Consider the following 6,011-nt stretch of genomic DNA (forward strand, 5'->3'; position numbering starts at 1 on the left):
CAAAAATCAAATGACAACGAGGCAAGTCCAAAAGTTAAAAGAAGTGCTTTATTTGAGCTGGTACCCAGCGGCAACACCTGGCACAGAGTGCCTAAGTGCACCCCGAGCATTGACAAGGGTTAGTATTTAAGCTTGAAAACAGCAAAAATAGGGAAGGGGTGGAGAAGAAGAAGTGGCAGGGTCATTAGTTCATTGGGTGGTCCCATTGGGTGGGGTGCTGAAGTCAGCAATCATGGGGTACAATGGGTTATTAGTTCGTTGGGTGGTCCTATTGGGTAGGGGTGCAGAGTTGGCAGTCACACAGAGTTCATTAAGATAAGAAAGTTTGGGGTACAGATGTCAGAAGACTTGGGTCACAGGGGTGAGGAGTTGGGAGGGTTAGTTGCATATAGAACAGGAACTTGGTGAAGTTAGCAGGGCAAGAAAATGGAGTCAATTTTGACAGGGTATAACAGGCTTGACTTCTCAGTTGTCCTCTCAGTATCCATAGGTCTGTGCAAACAGAGATCAGTCTCAACAGGAATCTAACTGACTGTCTGGTCAACGTTCCATTGGCAATTGGGATCAATGAGGATTCACCAGAAGGTACTGGAGAACCTGTCCTCTGCTTTTAAGAAGTGGAGCAGCGGCTCTAAGAGCATTTATTTATTTATTTATTTATTTATTTATTTATTTATTGCAGTACCAGGGATGGAACTCAGGACCTTGGGCTTGCCAGGCAGGCACTTATTCTACTGAGCTATCTCCCCAGCCCATGAGTCTTTAATTAGACAGCACAGTAACTACTATTTGTTAAAGTTCTATAAGGGATAGCTAAAAACCTAAGCTAAATATAGAACACTTTTTAAAATGTATTTTTAGTGCAGGACCTACAAGGTCTCACTACACAGATTGGACTCATAGTAATCCTTCTGTTTTCAGCTTCCCAAGCACTGGGATTATAGGCCTGCACAACTATGACCAGTCTATGAGCTAAATATAGACTAGATTTCATTAAAAAATTTTTTACAACATTTCATGTCAAAGTCCACTAGTTAGGTACTGTAACACTATTTTTTCTTGGTTCTGTTGTCTGAGATAAGAAACCACAACAGATAAAACAAAGAATTCTACTAAATTGAGCAACTAAGTCCAAATGCAACATACACAAAATGGGAATAAAGTGAGAAAATGTCCCATTAAAGAAGCACCATAAGGGCCAACCAGTGGATTAAAGCACCTGCTTAGGCAGAGGCAGGGACCAGGATTTGATCCCCAGGGTGCTGTGCTGGCTCTGCCCCTGGAGTGCACTAAAATGGTGATTGAGATTGGACTTGGTGGCATGAGCCTGTAATCCCAGCACTTGGGAGGCTAAAAATAGAATCACTTCAAGTCTGATCTACATAGTGAGACCTTGTAGATCCTGTACTAAGTACATTTTAAGAAAAGAAGCATTATAAATTTCCCATGTTCTCAACCTAAATTTATAACCATTTCAACAAAATACTAAATTAATAAAGATACAATATATAGTGTAAAAAATAAAATTTTTGATTACCTAGCAAGTAACAATCCAGAATCCATGAAACAAAAGCAGTCTTACTTCCATTCAGTTATATCAGTAGGATCTATATCATATGCTCTATATCATATATATATATATATATATATATATATATATATATCTATGTCATAGAGTATATGATGAAGATATGATATATGGACCTTCAAAGAATATAAAGGAAATATTATAACCCCAACCTACTAAATGTCCAAAACTCTGACTTTGTAATCTCTAAAATCAAGAAATAAATTCTAGGAACAACAGAGGTTAAGAGTGGGAAGAAGGGGCTAGGAGTTCGATCCACAGACCTGTCATGCCAACCCTGTCCCCTGTCCCTATGGCATGCTGAGATTGAGACTGGGCATGGTGGCAAGTGCCTGTAATCCCAGCACTTGGGAGGCTGTGAACAGGAGGATCATTATGAGTCTGATCTATGCAGTGAGACCCTGTGCACCCTGTCCTAAATACAAAAAAAAAAAAAGAGTGGGAAGAATTTATTGAGAAAAAAATAACTTCCGTCTGAGAGAGTTAGAAAAGGTCCCAAAAAGTAGGTTTCCCACCAGCCTCTCTTCTCAAGGTTGTTTTATTGAGCAAAGCCACAAGCTGAGGAGGGTTCAAGGTGGAACAGAACTATAGTCAACTGTAGAGGGGTACCTGGACAGCTCCTCCTGAAAGAATTGTGTCTATTTTGATTCATATTTTTGCCCTACTTCCAAGTACTGATAGGTATGTAGCTGGCTATGGAAATATTCTACCCTCTCAATTGTCTTTAAGCAATGCAAATGGGTGGAGCTGAGGTATACCAATGTGTAGCCTTTCAAGCAAGGTGACAGACCCGTGAGCCCCACCCATAGCTTCCTACTACTCTGCATGATCCAGGCCAGAAGACAGCACACTGTCCACTGGGATTGAACTTGAAGAAAGAGGCAGTGAGGTCACAGTAAAGGTCAGACATCAGAGCTGAAGAAGCCAAACCAAAACACAAGATACTTCCTCAGACTGCGTTAGGCAGATTCCTCCTAACTTAGAGGCTACCTGTCACCAGAGGCTGGTACTCTCTCTGCATACCTCTCTCTGCATCTTGCAGGGCACTACTGTGTCTCTCACCTAGTCCAGACCACAGCATTTGTGCTGTTCCTGTTGTTCTCACAGTCACTCAACCCCAAATCACTTCCTTCTTCATGAATTAATGTAACCCAGGTTTGGCCCTGAGTCATGGCCTTTGTTCCCACTAGCCTTGTTCCAACTGGCTCCTCACAATGACAGATATGTCTTTGTCTCTTTATTCTCACTGTGGGTTACAGTAGAAGTGGTAGGTTGGAGTTTACTTGGGAGAATTCTGATAACTTTCCCCCTGGGAATACAATTTATGAACTCCACCAGACTGTGATAAGGTCCAGATGGGCGCCAACAGTCAACTAACAAGATTACAAGTACAGTCACTTAGGTAATATTGATCAAATGGGAAGTGACAAGATGGGTGTCAGTGTTCTGCCATGAGCAACAGAAACTGAACCATTCAGGTCAAGAATTCTGAAAAATCCATTCTTGTATCACTTAGCAATATTCAGATAGTGCATCTTTCAGGACGAGGGTCTTATCGAGCACCCAAGACCTCACAGAACAAGAAAGGGGGAGGGAAATGCCACCCTCACCCAAACAAGAATATCTTTAACTAATGGCACAGTAGGAAACACCTAGAGACTGAGACTGTGAGAAATACTAGATTTAACTTCACCTGGGTACAGACAGGCTGAAATTGGAGTGATATCAATGCACATCTGAGGGGAGGCTAAGTGTATATATGGTTTGAGGTCAGGCGTCGTAGTCTCAAGGCATGTGGATGGAATGTTTAAGGCCCAAGCTGTAAGGATGATCAGCTCAAGTGTGTGCATAAAGTTGGATCTCCCAGCATCAGGCAGACTGCAGGTCCAGTTCTGTATTTCTTTATGGGCTTCAGTTCTGGTTGCTGAAAGCAGCATGGACTCCTGTTGTTTGTAGAAAGTAACATGAAGTTCTCTCTCAGGTCAAGCCTGACAGGTAGTAGTGGTTTCTATCTGTATTAAATATTTGTCTTCTGGGGGGAAAAGAAAAATATTCTCAAGAATGAGGAGATTCTATGAATCTTGAACATTCTCAGACATAAGCAAAGTTGGACCACGCCTCCATTTATAGATTAGTAAGTACACTGAGGCTCATTGGAGGCACATGTCTGATCTGGATCTAGCTGAAGGTAACATAGTCAGTAGACGGTTCTGGTTCCCTCAAGCATCCACCTGCAATTCTGGTCATTACACACCAGGCCTTGTTTTAGCCAATTATCAAGAAAAGAAACAAGCTTCCTCTGACATTTAGGCTCTCTCCCTGTGATCTAAATTTAACGCTAATGTTACTAGACTCTTAGGCAGTCTCCAAGCAATACTCCTATGCTTCTCTTTGCAGCTTTTACTTCCGTGATTTTAATACTTTGCCAGTTTCATGATCACACATACATAACTTTAGCGGTGAGCTAAGAATATAGCCAGATATTCACGCTTAAATTCATAACATCCAGAATCTGATTTGGTTATTCTCATTGTATATAATCTTTCCCAAACTAGTAAGGGCCAGATTACCACAGACTTAAGTAGACAAGTAGTACCACAGCATAATACAAACTCACAGGCCTTTACTAAGACATCATTGTTTATAGCATATTGTAATAAAGTTGGATATGTGCAAATAATATGAGGAATATTTAAAAACTCAAACTGTTGAACTACTCAGATCGCTGAAGCATACTGTCCTTAGCTTGCTTTCAGTTGATTTAACAAAAGGGACAGCATATTTTAAAAAGAATAGAGGTTTATTTAGTGCAACATTCTAGATACTGGGGAGTAGACCAACATCTGATGAAGACTTTTTTCCCTTTTCTCATACATGATAAGACCTTTCAGAGGGCAAGTGCTGGAGTCTGAGAGGGGCAGGGTTAGGGTTAGGGCTAGGGTTAGGGTTAGGGTTAAGGTTAGGGCTGGGGTTAGGGCTAGGGTTAGGGTTAGAGTTAGGGTTAGGGTTAGGGCTAGGGTTAGGGTTAGGGTTAGGGCTAGGGTTAGGGTTAGGGCTAGAGTTGTGGTTAGGGCTAGGGCTAGCTCTAGGTTTAGGCTGCCTTACAGGAGAGCTGCAAGTGAGAATGCTGAATGATGGTGATTTCAAGAAAATCATTGTGCTCTGCACCAGCAATGCAGTCTGGTGTTCCCATTCCACAAGCCATATGGGCCAAAAGAATATTACTTGGAGATCAAGCTGCACATCCTGGATCTCTAAACTTTCTCTTGCAGTGACAGTGAGGTCAGCATCTGCATAGAGCGCACAGATAAAAGCTCTTTGGATCAAGTCCTGAAAGGGCGCTATAAGAAATCCTGAATACATTTTACAAAAAGTTAGTAATGTTCTAATAAAATACCTTACATACCTGAGGGAAATGGACAAGATTATGCAGTGATCAAGTTCTCCATCATCCTGGGAAGCTCCTTCAGGCAAATCAATCTCTGCAAACTTGGGTGCAGTGGGCCGTTCATTGACTCTGTGGCCAACTCTTTTGTGGTCACCAGGTCCTACTTGTAACCAGAAAGACTCCAAGGCAGCCATCACTCAGTATAGTTGAATGTCTGGAGCATGGTACTCTCTCTGGTGGTGATGGCAATTGGGAAGTGTCCATTCCCCTTCCAGATGCCCTGGAGCTAGAGCTGATGTTTGGGTGGCAGATGGAGGGAAACATGGCCGAGTGTCCTTCCATGTCCAGGACACCAGGGTTACCTTCCCATTCCTATAAGGTGGACAGCGAGACTCTCACAGCAGTTTTGAAGCTCCTGCGTTACATAGTTAATGAGCCACTTCTAAAACTGCCCAGTGGAGTGTTCAGTGTGGAATTTCAGGATTTTGTAAATAATGCTTAATTTAAAAAAAAAAAAAAAACAAAAACCCACAAAGGAAATATAATTGAAGCAGCTCACAGTTCACATTTTCTTCAAGTGGACCAATGCTGTGGAAGTAGACTTCCCAGGTTGACTCTGCTCCACTGCAGCCTCGCCCTGATCCACACAGCCAGCATCTAAGGTGGGGCCCAAGCCAAGCTGTTATTTGTGTTACTTTACCATAGTCTCTGTTATCCCTGTTGCTGTCCCCTAAGTAAGTTGGCTGTGCTCTTGGGGCTGTTGCTTTGTTGAAGATGAAACTCAGGCTGGACTGAACAGAGGCCATTTGGTGACTGTGGTTGCTGCTGTTCCTATTCCATGTGGTTGGCCTATGTCCTGTGTTCAGGGACACCTGGTGGCAGTTCCTGCTGCCAGGTAGACATTCTGTTATGGTTTGTGTCTAGTTGTCCCCCCAAAGCCTCATGCAGTCATGGGGTGAGGACTTCTAGAGTTTGTGTTAACTCATGATCCACTGGGATTATGTGTGATCCAAGGCTGGGATTATGGGTTTTAGT

General features: G+C 42.5%; 1 pseudogene; it reads left to right on the forward strand.

The window, feature by feature from the left end:
- The first annotated feature begins 2,943 nt into the window (after nucleotides 1-2,943).
- LOC101589242 lies at nucleotides 2,944-5,617 on the forward strand (annotated as a pseudogene).
- The last annotated feature ends 394 nt before the right edge of the window (nucleotides 5,618-6,011 follow it).

This window comes from Octodon degus, unplaced genomic scaffold (genome assembly GCF_000260255.1).
Source record: "Octodon degus isolate 3935 unplaced genomic scaffold, OctDeg1.0 scaffold00192, whole genome shotgun sequence".
Lineage (NCBI taxonomy): Eukaryota > Metazoa > Chordata > Mammalia > Rodentia > Octodontidae > Octodon > Octodon degus.